The sequence below is a fragment of the Malus sylvestris genome, chromosome 16, assembly GCF_916048215.2.
Source record: "Malus sylvestris chromosome 16, drMalSylv7.2, whole genome shotgun sequence".
Lineage (NCBI taxonomy): Eukaryota > Viridiplantae > Streptophyta > Magnoliopsida > Rosales > Rosaceae > Malus > Malus sylvestris.
In genome coordinates this window covers 13,037,101-13,057,110 of record NC_062275.1, presented here as the reverse complement: position 1 = coordinate 13,057,110, position 20,010 = coordinate 13,037,101, and the positions used below count along the sequence as shown (strand labels likewise).

The 20,010-nt window shown below is 35.9% G+C and overlaps 1 long non-coding RNA gene across 1 annotated transcript; it reads left to right on the top strand.

Annotated features, from left to right (window-relative positions):
- The first annotated feature begins 6,459 nt into the window (after positions 1 to 6,459).
- On the top strand, positions 6,460 to 7,728 carry LOC126608672 (uncharacterized). Its single transcript, XR_007617942.1, has 2 exons — positions 6,460 to 6,528; positions 7,508 to 7,728. It is a non-coding gene; the product is annotated as an uncharacterized LOC126608672 (long non-coding RNA).
- Positions 7,729 to 20,010: the final 12,282 nt, after the last annotated feature.

The window sequence follows — 20,010 nt, the reverse complement described above, 5'->3', positions numbered from 1 at the left end:
AACAATTATCTAAATGCTGTCACCTTATCGGATATAATATAAGATTGGAAAACAATTTAATTTGTCATCGGGAAAAAAAATGCAAAACAAACACGTTCGATTCGATGATACGTCAAGGAAGTTAGGATGACTGATTGCATGTTAATTATTTTTGTTTAAATATACGCCCATCAAGCTAACGAAATTGTAACAGTCATTCTTCAACTTTAATCAAATTGAAGTAATGATTCATCAACAAAAAATTCATGACCATTAATTTATTAACTCATCAAAATGTGCAACTTTTTCCTTAACTTCTCTAGAACTTCCGTCAAAATGAGTCATGTGCTACACACGTGAGACTAAATCAAGGGACAAATATAGAAAACCAAATGAGAAAAATTGTATGGTCTCTCAACTTTAACCCGATTGAAGAAATGATCCCTTATGTTTAACTAATTGAAGCAATGGTCCTCAACTTTAACCTAATTGTAACAATGATCCTTCCAACCTGACTCATTGTGATAGAATTTTGACGAAGTTAACGAAAAGGACCATATCAACACATTTTTATGAGTTAAGAAACCCATGATTATGAATTTTTATTTGAGAGACCATTGCTTAAATTAAGTTAAAACTAAGAGATTATTACTACAATTTTCAAATATATCACTTCCAACAAAAATATGCAACACTATTTTAATATAACTTTATTTTATTACCTTTTTAAGATCTTTGATAGAAGGGAAAATAATTGAATAGATGGAGAGTTTTAGTATTGATATAAAGTTTAGCACATGTTATATTCTCTCTCCTCTATGAGTTTATAGAGTGCGTGCTCACTGTGTAAGGTTAAGGGGTCTCTTGAAGCAAGGTTTTGTTGGTTTTTTGCTAAAATATTTAATCAATGTTGTTTTATAGTCTCTTGGAGATGCTCAAGAAAAAACTCTAAATTTTTGTTTAAGTAACAAGTGGACAGTGTTAAAAAAATTATTTTAGTTACTCAGTTGAATTTTTCATCTCTAACAATACTTTTTATTTTAATAAATTTTGAATGTTTGATTACTAACATTTAAACCCAACCCACTCATTTTCTAAAACAACAGTCTCCCTTCCTTTTCTCCTTGCTCAAAGCAAAGGTCACCTTTGAGATTTATTAGTTTTCAATATTTAGCTGATGATTTGATACTTTGTAAATTTAAAGAATGATAGCTTATTTTGCTATAATTGAGACTCTTCTGTAGAGTTTGTTGGAGATTTATTTTCTTAGGAGTAATGCTAGGTAAACTAATTTTAGACTAGATTTGTCAACCATATAATGTGTTATCAATAGTAAATAAGCACGTTAATCAACATTTAAGTGATAATTCAATCATCAACAATCACATTATATGGTTTGCAAAATTTGGTCGAATAGTTAGTCTCCCTTATATTCTCGTCTTTTTGAAATTTAACTCTTAAAAATAGAGTTCTAATTGTTTTACATTATCTCTTGGACATGCTCTTAGAAAATAAGATTAATTAACAAGACCCCATCTATATGATAAACCATTAAATCACCATCATGTTATAGCTGCATGCTCTCTCCTTCAACAAAACCTAGCCGGCTACCTCCATTGCTGCCGGCCTCTGGCTATGGCTGGGGACTAGCGGATCCCTTATCGGAGTAGTGTAGTTATTTTCACTCGCCTTATGTGCACCATGGTGGCCCTGTTGTTTTGGCTAGATTGGTCTTCACTTTTGTGTGATGCGTTATGTAGTCTCGTCTGTCAACAGTGACTTGACGTGGTCTCGCTCTACCGCGATGATTTTATGTGGCCTCATTATTCAGTGATGACCATTGTGGATGCCAGTATTGCTCTGTTGCAGCTAACGTTTATTGTGACAGATTTATACTACTGGCACTTGTGCGTTTGGCAATTGTGTGTTCGTGCTTGTGGTAGTCTACTAGGGGTTTGCTCTTATTTGTTTGTTTGCGCAAATTCACTCTAGATCAATTTATTGGTCACTTGAGCTATGTACCCAATGACACCCTTGTATTTGTTTGTGCTGATTAATGAAATACTACATATCGTTTCTTGTAAAAAAAAAAAAATATCACCAGCGTGTTTGCTTGCCCTAACACCCATCCGAATAGACTTATCCATGATACAATAGTTAGAGCTCATTATATTTGTTAGGGTTAATTACACTATCTATATGCATCTCTCCACTTCGAGTTAATATCATTTCGGTCCCCGGCTTTTAAATATTGACACTTTTACTAGTCTTGAATTACGAATAATCCATCTTTTGCTCGCATTAAGTCATATAACAAATGGATTAAAAACTGCTCTATAGACAACAAATAAGAATTTTTTTTTGAATAAAAAATAAATCTAGATGAAAATGAATATTTATCTATTCAACATCAATGTGGCATTCATATAAGCATAAAGTATGCCCACGGAGGGATATGTAAAAAGATAGCTAACTACATTTCCCGTCTATCGTTTGATGCAATTTTTAAAATGGGTAATGAGGTTCAATTTTCTCACATGGTACTCTCAGGTTTTGAATTAATATCAATTTATACCCATTGTCTCTTAAATTGAAGAGTTTTTTTTTTGATTTTTGATTTTTTGTCAATATAGTATAATATGGCTTACAAGTTAGTCTATATAATAAGGTCTGATGTGAACAATTAAATGAATTATCATACAATCAATTAGGCTGAAAGCATAAAAGACACAATATTCAATACCCTATGGTGCAACATATGAAACAAATTAAAACTTTGTATCTATTTAGAAAATCAATCCAACCTTAAGGGTGTAAATGTGGTTAACAGTTTAAAATGCTAAAGTACCTAAGGAATAAACTTATCCCAACAGAAACACTCACAAAGATCCCCAACTATGTAAGTTATTCTTCAAAGAATAATTGGGTTTGAATTGAGGGTAAAATGATTAATTAAAGCTAATGAATATGAAGTATTTATTGCAGTAAAAGGACTAGTTAAAGTTAAACCAGCTGGATCGTCTTGAAGCAAGAGAGATAGATTATACGTTCGGTTCCAAAATGGTAGGGGAAGGTTGCTTTTTTAGCTTTAGCAGTAAAAAAGCCTCGAAGAGATAAACGAACAGGTGTGCGAGTTTTTAATTCGGGTAATGTCAGAGAAATTAAATTTAAAGATAAAATTTATAAACTAAATAATGTGTCATAATAAAAATAAGCATGCTTATCAACGTTTAAGTAATAAACCAATTATCAACTTCTATATTCTTTAATTTTCAAAATTTTATTTACGAATTTAGTCTGTCTAACATTACTCTTTTCCTTGTAAGTGAAACCTAGCAAGTCATGAAATATAAGGAGTTCAAGAACAAACCTATATGCCACGACGATTTCATCGTTATGTAGTGTTTTATTGTATGCGATGATGAGTTCATCGTTTTGTGCCATTTTGTCATAAAATACGTAAAATCCTGATGTAGCGTTCCGGTGCTGATCAATTGCTCTACTAGCTGACTTTGAGCTGGATCCTCGAGTCTTTTCCATCCATAAAAACACACACAAAGATGGATGGAATTGTATACAAAGATGGAGACAGGGGTGGAGAGACAGTGATATCATGTACGTACGCATGCACAGCTTAAACCTAGCTAGTTTTAGGGAGAGAGAGTTCTAGAGAGAGATAGAGAGAGAGAGTTGGTGCCATGTGGCACTAGCTAGTCCAGCTAAAAGCTACAGAGAGGACTGCTTTCCAGGTGTTGTACTGCTAGGATGATGACGTGGAACATTTGTAGGGGCTTGCTTCCCTGTATGGTCATTACTCACTCATGACTCCCTCTCTCTCGGCTCCATCTCTTCAGAGTCCAAAGTCCAGAGTCCAGAGAGTACTCCATTGATGACTCCCTCTTTCTCTCTCTCTCTCTCTCTCTCTCTCTCTCTCTCTCTCTCTCTCGGCTCCATCTCTCCAGAGTCCAAAGTCCAGAGTCCAGAGTCCAGAGAGTACTCCATTGATGACTCCCTCTTTCTCTCTCTCTCTCTCTCGGCTCCATCTCTCCAGAGTCCAAAGTCCATAGTCGAGAGTACTCCATTGTTAGAAAACAAAACAAAATACAAAGGGCCGTACGTAATATTTTCATATATAATAAATCCGGCGCCACAGTGGGGCAGGTGGCTTTGATTGATCTGCATATTTGCCATCTCTCATTCATGCCACCTAATACTCCACCACTCACTACAATCTCCACTCGACGATCTGGTGGTGAATCTACTTCACTTGTTCTTGTGTTAATCCTCTAGGACTACTAGACTAATCAACTACCAACTATGTTAACTAATCATCATTAATCGTACTGTTAAACTACAATTCCAACGTAACCTAAGGTTGACAAAACTTCTAGTTATTGGTTTTATTTGTTTGGGAGCAAGTTTTCGGTCAAGCATTTTAGAATTTCTTGTTTTCGGTCATGCATTTTAATTTTTACCCAAATTCTTGGACTAGAGGAAGTTATTTTATTATTAGTGGGATAAATCCTGAATTCAAATCTTCATTCTCTTTATAAAAGGAATACTATTTATTGGATTTTGAGTTATTTTCGGAATCCCTTATTCAAACACAAATAAAGTTGATCGGATTAATATTTTTCTGAATCAAATAAAAAAGAAGAATGATATTTTGAACATTGTCATTATGGTCATAATACAAGAAAAGGAAAAATTAGTATCCGGTCCTTAGTTACTAATATTCTTTGATTGAAGCCTTATTAGTTTTCAGATTTTGATTAAGGTCCTTAGCATTAATGCAATAATGAATTTACATGTAAGTTACATAATTTTTAAAATAAAAATTAATAATTAATTTAGGATTTTAATACTCACACCTTTATTAAACTCCTAAATAATTTTCAATTCAAAACATTTCCAAAATTAAAAAAAAATTAGAATAAGTTTGTACCCCTTAATTTTTTATAAAAAGGTATCCAATTTTTTAATCTTATATGTACCCATTCATGTAATTTTTTAATTTTTAATCTTATAATGTACCCATTCTTAAATATATCAATTTGTTGTAGTAAAATGTACCCTTTTTTTATATAAAATCTATTCAATTTTTTTTCTAATTCATTTTTAAATTTGTATGGGTACACTCTTTTTCTTGATTTGAGAATGTATCCATATCAAGTTTAATCAAAGAAATTTACTAATATTATTAAGTCTAATATCTATTATTTTTTGTGTGGTTTTGAAGAATGTAACCATACAATACTTTTTTTTGTTAATTTTAATGAACGTACCCATGTTTATATACATACATAAAAACACACACACAATATATTGGAGAGTATAATTTATATTTTAATAATTTTAACCCACAAATTATGGGTTTTTTAAATTTAAAATCTCATTAATACAAACAACTATAAATTTCAATTTTTAATTTAAAAAAATATAGTAACCTATATAGAAATACATTATCACATTAATTTTAGGGACTACGATAAAAAATTGAAAACCAACAAGATTTCAGTCAAAGAATATTGATAGTTAGAGACCGTATTCAAAGTGTCCCATAAAAAAATTCTATAAAATTAATATGGGTTCAAAAGTTTCCATTTATATATACTGCAGTCATGCTAGGGTTTGCATCTTCCTTTTATCTGTTTCGGTAAACGGGTTTAACTTGTTAATTATTCCTACACCTTCAGGAAGGACAGCATTTGATTACATTCCTAGCTACCTCCACTGTGAAGCATGAAGTTCATCCTTTATGTTTAGAATTAGAATCTAGATGTGCATCACATCACGTCCAGTTTGACATAAAACGACCCTAATGGTGGGTTTTCAAAGAACCATTATGATGGTCCCCATAAATACAAAGCAAAACCCTAAAAGGAGCCCCCGTCCCAGTGTTTGTGCAAACTCTGCACCTAGTCACCGTCTTCATCAGTTTGCCTGCCCTTAACAGAAAAAGGGATAAAATAAAAAAAACAACATTTATTCGGTTGAGACTTGAAAGGTATAGCTTAGTAAGAAAAGATTCATTGAAAAACCAAAAAGAAATAAACAATGATGACATGTTTATTTAGTAGAAATGAGAGAAGGAATCAATAAACTTAGGGATGGTTTGGGAGTGAGGTGCTTAAAAAAAAAGCACTCATAAAAAAAAGCTGTGAGGGTTTTAGATGTTTGGTAAACTGAAAAAAATGGCTTATTTTGGAAGCTGCTGTGAGAATAAGCTGAAATTAAAGGAAAAAGCTGAAGCTGCTATTTGCAGCTTTGGAAAATTGGTTTTTTTTCAAAGCACACAGAGCTACAGTGCTCCTTTAATGAAAAGACCCACTATCAGACTGCTTTTTTTTCCAAAAGCACTTTTACAAAAAAGTTTACCAAACACTCTGCTGATTTATTTCACAGCTACTTATTCTCACAGCACAGCCGCTTATTCTCACAGCAGCTTTTTTTCAAAGCACAGCAATACCAAACCAGCCCTTAGACCTAGTTTGGGAGTGAGGTGCTTAAAAAAAAAACACCCATGAAAAAAAGCTGTGAGGGTTTTAGGTGTTTGGTAAACTAAAAAAAAAGGGCTTATTTTGGAAGCTGCTGTGAGAATAAGCTGAAATCAAAGGAAAAAGCTGAAGCTGCTATTTGCAGCTTTGGAAAACTGGCTTTTTTTTCAAAGCACACTGAGCTACAATGCTTCTTTAATGAAAAGACCCACTATTAGACTGCTTTTTTTTCCAAAAGCACTTTTACAAAAAAGTTTACCAAACACTCTGCTGATTTATTTCACAATCGCTTATTCTCACAGCACAGCCACTTATTCTCACAACAACTTTTTTTCAAAGCACATCAATACCAAACCAGCCCTTAGAAAGAGGAGAGTTTAAAAAAAGAACTTGGTGAACTAACACCCTCGATGAGCGTAAATGAATACTCTAGTAAATGCGAAAGACTCAACAATCAAAATAATTTTTATTTTCATTGTAAAAATGTCATGAGTTTATTTGGTTAACCAAATGCCTTTTTATTTTATTTTATGTTTTTTTGAGATTTCAATGAACTTTTTATTAAGGGGTGTGCTATCCACACATCCCAAATTACTTCTCACACACCTCTTGTTAATTTTTGTCCATTGATCTTCTTCAATTCATCTGATCCGACGGTCAAAAATCAGAAGGGTGTGTGAGAAGTAAAATGAGGTGTGTGAATATCACACTCCTTTATTAAGAATGATCAAGAACGTACATAAGGCATGCATGTCAAATGTAACCATGAAATGTCAAATGAGTCAAAATAAACACTATAACTTTACAATTACAATCTCATCCGAAATATAATACAACTGATCCTCAGTCACAAAAGTGCCAACATCTAGCTAAATACTCACATGGACTAATCTTGCAAGTTGTAAGCTATCATAAAGGCAAAATGAGAAAAAGACCTAAACACCATTTGATGATCTTGCAATCATTGTTAAGAAACATTGCGATGAGCAGGGTTAGCCCTGAAGGTAGCAGGAGCAGGCGGGCCGTCTAAGGGCTGGTTTGGTATTGCTGTGCTTTGAAAAAAAGCTGTTGTGAGAATAAGCGGCTGTGCTGTGAGAATAAGCGGTTGTGAAATAAAGCAGCAGAGTGTTTGGTAAACTTTTTTGTAAAAGTGCTTTTGAAAAAAAAAACAGTCTGATAGTTGGTCTTTTTATTAAAGGAGCACTGTAGCTCCGTGTGCTTTGAAAAAAAGCCAGTTTTCCAAAGCTACAAATAGCAGCTTCAGCTTTTTCCTTTGATTTCAGCTTATTTTCACAGCAGCTTCCAAAATAAGCCTTTTTTTTTCAGTTTACCAAACACCTAAAACCCTTACAGCTTTTTTTCATGGGTGCTTTTTTTTTAAGCACCTCACTCCCAAACTAGGTCTAAGGCACCCACTGTGGAGGGGCCTCAAATATCTGTTTAAATAAAAAGTTTATAGACTTTTACTCTTTGCTTATAGAAATTTGTTAACCATTCTAGTTATAGTTGCCTCTGCATAAATAAGTTTTTCAAAATTAAAGTTGAGCAAATCTTATCTTCAAACAACTATGTCACTAGAAAGATTGAATAGGTTAGTTATTTTATCAATTGAAAAATAATTTTTTGAAAAATTATTATGTAAACTTAATTAGTACATTGGCGTCTAAAAACACGAGACGTGTGATATTCAAGTAATGTTTGAATTTTTGTTTGTTTTGATATTAATTCATGATATCCGAAGTAGAAATAGACTTTTTCATATATTTAAAGAATTTTTTTTTATACATATCAATGTACAAAGGATCAGGGGTCAAAGAACTCTAAGACTCCACTTCAAAGGCTCGCCTAGGGTACCTAAATTATCAAGGTTGGCCTTAGCTATGAGACACCTCCAGCAAACATTGAGTTTTCTCCTTATAGTTCTTTGCCATGCACACAAACCACAAGGAAAAAAAAGATGCAACCTTAGCTTTGAACAACAACCACTACTCAAAGATCTGAGGCTGAGTTGTAAGCCATAGATGTTATAAAGGCTTTACTTGACAAAACGAAAGAACAACCACAACCACAACTAAGAGGACTCTTCTTGCTAGAGAAAAGGAGTGACCACAACCAGGATATAAAGATGACTAGAAGATAGAAGAAATAAGAAGAAATAAGGAGAGAAAGAAAGGGTAAAGACTAAAGGCCAATTTGGGATATGCACTTTTCTAAAAAACTGCTTCTATTGTGCTTTAAGAATAATCTGATGTAAAATAAAGCAGTTAAGTGTCTGATAAACTGTATTTTTAAAAGTGATATGAGTATGAAAAACAATGTAAAAGCGTCCGGTAAGTTATGATATAAAAGTCATACAATTGTATATAATGACAGAAATGGACATAATATGGATGGTGGCAACGACAACGATGGTGGGGGTAGTTGCGATGATGGCAACGACAATGGTGGGGGTGTGGTGGTGGTGGTGTTAATAATAGGGTGTGGTGGTTAAGGTGCAAATGTAGCAGTGGTAGTGATTGTGATTGTGATTGCAACATTGTTGGTAGTGCCACTGGTGATGGTAGCAATGATGTAAGGCGGGTGGTTGCAGTCGTAGGTGGTGGCGACGATAGTGGTGGTGATGGCAATTGCCGTAGCAAAGACGGTGGGGTGGGGTCAACCGTGGTGATGACAAAAACAATTAAAGGGTGTGTGGTGGTGTCAATAGTAGCGTGTGGTGTTTAGGGTGTAGAGGTTACAATGATGCGTAGAGGCATGGCAAAAACAGTGGTGGTTGTGGTGGTGATTGTGATTGTGGTTGTGGTTGTGGCAGTGGCAGTGGTTGGCAACGGTGACAACAACGGTTATGGTGGTAATGGCAGTTGTGGTGGTGGTGGTGTGGTGGTAGTAGTAGCAAAGATGGTGGTGGTAATGGCGATGTGATGTAAGGTTAGTAGTTGTAGTGATAAATAGTGGGGTCACATTATTCTTCATGAGAGAAAATATATGTAGAAGGTTAAATAATGTCATTTTAAAAAACTAATGAGGGTATTATAGGAATTAAAAGTATTAATTAAATGCTTAACTCTACTTTTTATTAAAGCAACTTTGAAAAACAACTTACATATTGCTTTTAAAAGATGTTGTCTGAAAGCTATTACTTTTAAAATAAGCAAGATTTTTTTTTTACTAAATATTTTTTATTGCTTAACTTTAAAGCGAAACAGTTTTTGGTGAAACAAGCTACCAAAGGGGACCTAAGAGGGAGACACCAAAACTAAGGACAGAGCTTGACGACATAAGGTTAGTTTCTTTATTTTTCTCTTCATTGTAAGTGGGAGGTCTTAGGTTCAATTCTCACTAAAGGCGAATTGAACCACATTATTGCTAGCACATTGTGAGGCTTAACCTATCCCTTCATCTTTAATGTAGATAATATATTTTGTTTTAAAAAAAAATGTCACCATCCTTAACGTGGCAAACGTTAGGTGTGAAAATAAGGTCCACCTTAGGCCCATCTTCTTCACGAAATGTGTTTTACTTATTGGACTTAGAGGAGTAAAAGCCCAAACTAATTGAACTCTAACTAGTAACAATTTTTGGGAGGTTAGAGATTTTCCTACTGGGATAATTTGGCTGCATCGAAAAGATTTTTCTTTCTTTCAATAACACATTGTTTATTTAGAACTCTTTGTACAAATTTTAGCAGATGCCCACGCACACTGTGTATGAACAATTTAATTTAATTTAATTATTTGTTTTCTTTTGAGGAGTATGATTAATTTTTAAAATTTCGAAAAAAAATTAATTATGAAAAATAGGACAATGATGGGGCAGTTTCTACTAACATGGGCATATTTTGTACTTTCATTTATTTAATTTTTAATTTTTAAATAGGGTATGCTATGTTTACATGAGGTAGGTGAAAAAAATTGAAATTTATGTTGCATGTAATTACTAAATTACCTATGACACACCTCGACTCGGGATGTCTACCTGGGCTCCGAATCGAGCTGTGATGGCTGACACTCGATGTGACGAAGCCATAAAGTGTAGTGATGTGAAAAATGTGACTAACTAAAAGTGATTAAATGTAAGAATGCGCATGTGAGTGGGATTGAACCCAATTCACGCATGATGTCAGAGCATAAGTAAAGTACAGTAAAACATAGAATGAGAATTATACCATCGAAAGTACTCTTCTAATCCAACATTTTCCAAGAATCCTCGTCAACGCAGATGCTCTGCCACTAAAACCTGGATGGGCGAAAAACAAGGGTGAGTAGGCCTAAAAATAAAGTTTTGTAAAAACCTTTTCAAAAACGTATAACCCATCACCGTAAAACAAGTATAGTTTCCAAAAATATATGTATACTACATATAGTATGTAAACACTTACCACATACGGCAATATATCATAAATATGAAAAATCACAATATTTCACCTATAAAACATATGACAACCGGTAATCATAATATCTCGCATAAACGAACATGTAATATTAGGTGATCATCGACATATACTGACACACGAGTTCATTCAGAGATATTTTGACATGAACATGATTGGGTGATATAATGATTTATGCTCTAGTACTACAATCACGCAAAGACTGGCTCAATGCGCATCACATACGAGTCCTAATTGCCTATAGCAATCTAGGACAGGACTGGCACCTACAATGGATCCAAAATGAGTGTATAGTGCGATGTGAACATACACGCAAAGCTTGGCCCTAGCCCAGACAAGTACTGACACCAGTGTAGCACACGAAGAGCAGATAAAGTAAATATGATCTTACAACGATAAATCAATAATTCACATCGACAAAATAATAATCCATAAAAATATTAATTATAGTCGTAAATAAAATCTGATAATAGTTTGCCTACCTGTGCATCTCGTAGGATTTAGCATACTTTCGTACATTTTGTCAATACGCTAATTTCTAAAAGCGTTAGTCTAATCTAAGCGTAACGTAGAAAATTCTTTATTAAATATATAAATGTAAACTAAATAAATATATAATATGTAAAAGCAAAGACCCACTCACAGTTACTTGCAATGTCACGTCCATTCGAGCTAGGAAAGCCAAGGTATTCGATAGTAATTGCACCTAAGTATAAAATTGGGACCCATTAGTAAAACTTAACTAGAACGATTAAATTTGGGAAAACGGAGCACAAATTTGGATTCAGGGCGTCGAAATACCCTAAGAGGGGTCTTAGGTAAATTTTGTAAAAAGTCAACAAAAAAAAATCAACGATTAACCCTAAAAAAAGTTAACCGAGACATCGGGCCGGTTAGTTACGTCAAAACTTCAGAATTTCACTAAATGGATGTCAAAAATGGACTTGGGGCGTCAGAATTAGCTTAGGAGGGTTTTCGAGAAAATTTCAAAAAAGTTAGCACATGGAATATTCCAAATCCAAAACGGAACCAATCGAGTTGGATCCCCAAGTTTTGGTTCAGGTCGGATCTGAGTTGGATTCTTTTTTTATTTTTTTTTGTATCGGGTTGGGTTGACCAGATTAGGCTTGCAGGTCACCAGACCCAACGAAAAAGAAGGCCGAAATTTGTGGAGAGAGGCCAAAAAACTTCAAAGGCATATAATGGGTTCAAAACTCAATCTTCTTCTACGACTCAAAAAGCCAAAATGAAGTTTAGAGCATAAGGAACAAGAATCTACCTAAGTGGGGCTGAGCCGTGGTCGAAGTTGGCTGGAAAAACCCTGCAAAGGTCGGGTTCCTCGCTAGAAAACTGGAAAAGTTTATCCCGAGTTATCTCTGCGTCAAAACAACACTAAACATCTCAAGAATATCCTAATCGTACTCCTAAACATGATCTATGAAGATTTGAAGTGGTTTTCAAACTTACCTCGTTGGAGATGGTGAGAACTCGTAGGAGCAAAATTTAAAATAGTGGGGGTACCACTGTGCAGAGAGAGAGAGAGACCGTCATGTGTTTTTGGGGTATATGGATCCGACTTCGACAGGTGGAGATGGGTCAGTAAAGGTGGTGGTGCGTTGGGTTCACCGGAGTGGCGAGAGGTGTGGTGGCCTTCTTGGCTTCGGTGGTTGTAGAGAAGACGAAGGATAAGAGAGTAGAAAGAGAACGAGTCTGAGGAAGAAGAAGTGAGGTGAGAGATAAGGGAGATCGAGTGAGAGAAATGGGGAGAGTTTGAAAGAGTCCCCAAAGTGTGGGGGGAAAAACTGACACATGGTGAGAGATTAAAGAAGAGTTTTGAGTATGGGTCTCACAAAACAGAAATCTGAAAAAAAAAAAATAATAAGAAAATATCTAGTATAGTGAATTTCCTAAATTGATCTTTGCTTCGTAGTTCTGTAAAATCTCCATCGTAACTTTGATTTCGATTCCGCTTGTGCCCACGCATTCGTACAGTCAAGAACTTCGAGAATACAACAAAATAGTAGTTATACGCGTCATAAAAGTCAACAATCTCGCCATTAGGGGTATTTTCGTCAATTCACTTTTTAAAATTAATAAAATCGTAAAATGAGGGATGAGTTGTTACAACCTATGTTTTTGCTTTTGTTTAGTTTTGATGAGGGCTTTAAAATGATAATTTCAAGAAATTTTGTTTTACAAAAAGGGTACTATTAATAGGTAGTTTAGATAAAGACTCTCTTCCTTTTTTTTTATTTTCATTTTTTTGTCAAATTCATTTTTTATTATCTTTTAGTTTTCACTTTTTATGTTATGCCAATGCTTATGGGAAAATATGTAAGTGGAAGGTTAGATGAAGACGGGTGGTGGGCTTTGGAGAAGAGAATTTATAAAGAAGAATGAATGAAAATAAAAAAGATGTATTTTTTTCTATATATTTCTTCTACAACTTTTGTCCACCTGTCTCACATCTCGGCCCGGACTCTCATCACATCCCGGGCTCGACTTCACTGTAGCACGATATTGTCCGTTTTGGGCCTTGACCACGCCCTCACGATTTTGTTTTTGGGAACTCACACGAGAACTTCCCAGTGGGTCACCCATCATGGGATTGCTCTCGCGCGAACTCGCTTAACTTCGGAGTTAAGATGGAACCCGAAGCCAATGAGCTCCCAAAAAACCTCGTGCTAGGTAGAGATGAAAATATACATATAAGGCTTAGATGATCCACTCGCTTGGGCGATGTGGAATGTTACAATCCACCCCCCTTAGGGGCCAGACGTCCTCGTCGGCACACTGCCGACCAGGGATTGGCTTTGATACCAAATTGTCACATCCCGGCTCAGGCCCCACCACATTCCGGGCTCGACTCCACCGTAGTACGATATTGTCCGCTTTGGGCCGTAACCATGCCCTCAAGGTTTTGTTTCTGGGAACTCACACGAAAACTTCCCAGTAGGTCACCCATCATGGGATTGCTCTCGCACGAACTCGCTTAACTTCTTCAAAGTTCCGATGGAACCCGAAGCCAATGAGCTCCCAAAAGGCCTCATGGTAGGTAGAGATGAGAATATACATATAATGCTTAGAGAATTTTTCATACTTTCCTTATACCTCACTTTTATTTATTTATTTTTTATATACTTTCCTAATACCTCAAGTACAAAATGTAAAAAGTTAAAAATTTAAAACTAAAAAAAATTGTTATGCAACAAAATTTTAAAATGTAGTTGTGAAGCAAAAAATAATCTCAAAAATTATGGAGACGACATGTGGATTTTTCTCAAGAAGGACAAGAATGCTCTCATTAAATATGAAAAAGTCAAAGGGATTAAAGATATGATTAAGGGACACTTTGGATGCGGTCCCTAGCTATCAATATTCTTTGATTGAAACCTTGTTAGTTTTTAGTTTTTGATTGAGGTCCCTGATATTAATGTAATAATGTAAGTTACTATATTTTTTTAATTAAAAATTAAAAATTGAAATTTGTAATTGTTTATATTAATGAGATTTTAAATAAAACCCATAATTATGGGATTAAAAATAATAAAATATAAATTATTCTCTCTATTATATTGTGTGTGTGTATATATACATATATGTATGGGTACATTAACCAAAATTAACAAAAAAAGTTATTGTACCAAAACATGGATACATTCTCAAATCAACGAAAAAGAATGTACCCATATAAGTTTAAACATGGATTAAAAAATTTGAATGGATTTTATATTAAAAAAGGGTACATTTTACATATAACAAATTGATATATTTGAGAATGGGTACATTTAAGATTAAAAAAATTGAAAAATTATATGAATGGGTACATTTAAGATTAAAAAATTGAGAATCTTTTTATATATAAAAAAAAACTAATAGGTACAAACTTAATTTAATTTAATTTTTTATTATTTTGGAAATGTTTGAATTGAAAATTAATTAGAAGTTTAATAGAGGTGTGAGTATTAAACTCTAAATTAATTACTAATTTTTATATTAAAAAAATTATATAATAAACATGTAATAAATTCATTATCACATTAATGCTAGGGACTTGAATCAAAATTTTAGAACTAATAAGGTGTTAGTCAATGAACAGTAAAAACTAGGGACCAGATACTAATTTTTCCTATGATTAATTACCGAATCATATCTTTAATACATTCCTCATCGAAGAATAACTTCATGAACCAAGGAATCACAATCATATCCAATTAGGGATATTACAAGGATAATTCCAAGATATTGTTTATTAAATAATATATTTTGGATAATTCTTTCCCTATTCATCCAATGGATGACACACCTTTGTCAATGGAAAGGCACCATGTGTAGGGTAAAACTATAACCCTATGGCCGGCCACCTCTCTATAAATATCTCATCTCCATCAAATATTGGTAAGCTTTTGCTACGCATACAAAACCTAAACACTCACTCTTATTAGATTTACTGACTTAGGCATCAGTCAATACAAAATTATCTTACTAGCTAGAAATAATATCGGGGTTCAAAATAAAGTAACCTAGAAGTAAGAAAATGAAGTACTACCAAATCTTGGGTTTTGTTTTTGTAGCATTCCTTTTGGTGAATTCTTTAGTTCACTACCTGATAAGATGATGGATACATACATCGCCATAGCTCAGAATATCTAGCACATGAACGTGACGTCTACGCATCTGGCTATATTTGTTGAAAAGATCACTGAGACTCAGAAAGCAATATATGTATGTCGACGCAATTTTCTTGGCATCAAACTATCAAGGGTGAATATTAATGGAGGGTATTTTGTTTCTTGACGGAGATGGTAAGAATTAATAATATTCCTACCACAAGTCTATTAGACCTTGCTAATTGGGTTGATTAATCAATTGGTCCTCATTACCACCTATGACTAGCATTGAAATATTAACTTCATTAATTTGAAACTCGAAAGTTTTTATTTATTTATTTAAACAACATCATAACATATTGGGTTCTAGCAGACATGCATCTGCCCTACTGATACAATTTGGAATTACAAACTTGACGACCGGACTCTTTTACCATCCCAACATTACTAGAAACTTTATAACTATGCCTTCGTAAAGAAACATGTAATTAAATTTTGTAGTTCGTCACTATTTGTCTTCTAATATATATATATGTGCGTGCGTGTGCGTGTGTGCGCGTGTGTGCGTGTGTTTGAGTTTCGTATATATTATATGTGTGTGTGTGTGTGTGTGTGTTTGTTTGAGTTTCGTGTGTATACACACACACACACACGTGTGTGTGTGTGTTTGAGTTTCTTGTATGTGTGTGTGTGTGTGAGTTTCGTATATACCTACTTAAAAGTGAATAAACTTCAATGTCAAGAAATCATTAACCGTCAAAGTAAAAACCCTTTTCAAAGAAGCTTCATATTCAGGAACAGAGGGACGTCTACAATTCAATAGATTCAATTTGTGGATGCACATTTCTTCCTCCTTGTTCTTAGACAAAATTGCATCTACAAACAAATAACACCTTACGTTCCTCCTTGTTCTTCGACAAAATTGCACCCACAAAACAAATAACACCTTAGGTCAAGACTAAGAGCCTCACGTGCCCACGATGAATTGGGGGGGGGGCTTTGGCTGAAGAACCTTCGATGCCAAAGTTAGAATTTTGAGGGAAAAGTGTTTGGAGAATTTAGAGAATTTTGCAAGAGTGTAGAACTTGGGTTTTGGAGAGAATGAAGGTGTTTATATAGGGGTGTGGGTGGCCCCCATGGGAGGAGAGGGACCGGCAACTTGGATGACTTTTTGGGTTAGGTTCTTGATTTGTAGCTAATTAGTAAATTAATTGAATAATAAATCAATTAATTAGCTAATTAATATAATTTGAAATGAAAGATTTGGGAGTTACCTTGTGAAGAATAATTGATGAGGATGGATGACATAGGTTTTAAATAAATACTTATTTTGGGCACTTTTGACTTGATTGAGGGATGGTTGTCCACTGCTCGTGTGTAAGAGTTCATGTGTTCCTCGAGGATAGTTTTGTCCTTTTAGCCCTAGAATCCACGTGTCACCTCTATATTCTTCTTGAATATTTTTGGCTCCACAAATGGCCCCACACCTGTTAGGCTGCTCACAGGAAAAGGCAGCAGGTGTAGAGATTTTCTTGCTTTAGGAAACATAAGATTATTTCCTATTTTGATGTAGATTCCCTCTTTAATTGGAAATTAGATCTTTCTAGGAAAGGGAAATAAATCCCTTCTAAAGTCTATTTAAGTCTACCTTAAGTAGATGATTAAATCAACTTTAGAGAGCAATCTATTATACCCTACAAAAGAGAGAAAGCTAGAGGATATTTGTTCCTCCTCCCCTAGCAATCTTCTACACTTGCCCGTGTAAAGGACTATCTTCCGTTGCTTTCTTCATCTTTTCCGTGCCACACCGAGGTAAGAAAAAAATAATTTTCCTTATCTTCTTCTTGGATGGTGCTACCATGAGGCAACCGTTGGGGTGGTGTGGCACGTCAGCGGAGTTGGCTCTGTATAGGATGAGGAGGTTTTGTGGCAATGACCACTGCTTAGGCTGGTTGGTTTGGCTAAAGCCAAGGGCAGCTGTGCGGCTGGGGCCATGGATTGTGGCGCTAGGGTCGCAGATTGTGGTGCTGGGGCTCAGTGCATGGCAAGTCGCATGGCTTATGTCCTTTGGGCTCTTAGACCTGACGCGAGCTAGGCCAGTGATTGAGAAAAATGAGAAGGTCGTGGGCTACTGGAATGCTGGGCATGCAGGCATTCTATTTGCTGGTCCGAGAGAAAAAATGAGTGAAAAGCCATCATGGGTTGAGCTTTACTGCTGAGTACCGTGAATGAGGTTGCTATATTTGAGCTAGTGACATCTGCTATACCAAAGATGACTAGTTTGATTACTGATAGGATTGCTCAGTGTAGAGGCTCTGTCGTTCCCCGAGTGCCAAAACCAGTGCCAAAACGTCCGTTGGGAGCTAAGTCTGGTTCATATTTGAAGAGGCTTGCTAATATGAAGAGCGATAAGGTGGACTCTGCTACTGAAGTGGCGCCAAGGCCTGCTTCACTGTTGCTGAGATTAATTCGCTTGCTGTGAAGGAGGAGACTGCTTGCGTGGGTAGCTGTGAGGAAACCACTAAGCTTACTTCTAGGGATGATGTTGAGATTTGTGTGCTTTTGAAACTAGATCTGTTTGAAGGCATGGGCATTTGTGCCAAGTTTGTCGATGATTTTAGAAAGGTTGTTTGCCCAAGTTCTTTTGTGAAGTATACGACCGAGTATAGGAAGACCGCCCTACTTGCAATGATGTAGAAGATGGCTATTCTAGCAGCTGAGTCTATGCTCCTTGACCAAGAGGATGCTAAGGCTGCTGAGGAGGTGGCAAATGATGTGGCAGCCGAAGTTTATTCTTCTCAGATATAAGATCTTGAGCATGCCGTTTCTGAGCTTTGTTTTGCTGCTTATGCAAAGGATGAAGAGTTGATCGCTGCTTATAACGAAGTGATCCACTTCAAGAAGGTTGTTGATAGGCTCGAGCCTTAAGTGTTGGAACTCCAAGGTGTGCTAAAGATCAATGAAAGTTTAAAGAAAGTAGATGAGCTGCATCGCGTCCGTGTTAGTCTACTCGAGAAGAATGAGCAGCTGAAGAGTGAGAATGTTGGGCTCGAGGCTTTGCATGTGCAAAGTCAAGGCGATTTCTACAAGTTGGGTTATGTAGATTATCTCTTTGGCAGGCCGTTTGACTTTGAGTTTGTTGAAAAAGACTTCGAGAACTTCTCTATTTCTCCGAAAGACTTACTTGCCTTTACCTTTGAGGCTTCTATTGGTGAAGCAGTTGGAGAGATTGATGCCCATGCTGGAGCAGTTATGGGTGAAGCGTCAGATGGTATCGTTGCTGAGAATATCGCGGCTACTGAAGGTGTGGTGATTGAGTAGTCGTAGAGTGCCCAAATTGCTGAAGAGTAGTCTTCTAGGTAGTCTTTAAGATTTTCTCCCTTGTTGTTTTTTGCTTTGCTTGAACTCCTTCGGTCTTTGCTAGTTGTTTATCAATTTTGCAAGAAAACATAATAAACTTGTTTCTTTCGCTTTTCTCCAACTTCGCTTCTTTTGTTCATGCCCTAACCTTTAGACTTTATAGACCAAGGGCAGGCGTTCTATAAGCAGACAGGCCACGTAGCCTATGCAACCATAATTGTTGGTGTAGAACGTTGCAAAGTTGTTAGCCATAGGGTCGGCAATAGGACGCCTTACTTACAAAAGTAGATAAGTCTACGTGACCACTAGGCTATTAACCTTGGCTTTCTCCAATTCTGTAGGTTGTGTAGCAAGTATCACAACACTTTAGGACTTGGTGTAGGTCGTTCCGCGCCTGGCATAAGTGAAGCTTATCGACTACGTAGCATGTCTGCAGTGGATAAAGCTTCATATATGCACGCTAGCTTGTTTAACCTTTCACAAGAATGTGCGATTGTATAAGTCTAGTGCAACTTTACTAGTCGAAGAGCAAGTTGTAGACAGTTTTCTGGAAACCGTAGGCTTTCTTAGTGCACTGGGTCGCAGCTTTAGGGTTCCAGGGCAGTCGTCCTTAGGGTGTACTGCGTAATGTGCCCCATTCGTCTCTATGGCCCGTTTACCCGTGAATTAGGCTAATAGACCCAAAATCTTTCAGTTAGCTAAGCCTTGAAAAGATCATCGTGGCTACTTCTAGGAATCCCGGCGCAAGCCATCGTGCATTTAGTTATACTAGGGCAACCCAACTCATCCACGTCTGGATATTCAGAGTGTAAGTTTATCCTCCTGCATTGGAGAGCAGACCCATGTGGGTGTCGGGGAATTGGTTTACCCTCTTGCACTGGAAAGCAATTAGTTTATCATCTCGCACTAAAGAGCATGGTTCATCTCTCAAGGGGCGCAATTCTTGTGATGAGTCCCTAAAGAGGGCTTAGTGTTCTTTTGAAATGCATGAATGATTAGTTGTTGAAAGCATGCAGCCGAGCCAAGTTATAGATTACTTCTGAGTTCCTCATTGAAAAACGAGTGAAACGAACGAGAACTTAGTTGTTAGGTAGGAACTGCATAACAACTGGATAGTCCTCGGCTTGCGAGGTGGTACCCATCAAGCTGCTTGAGTCTTCGAGCTTTAATGCAG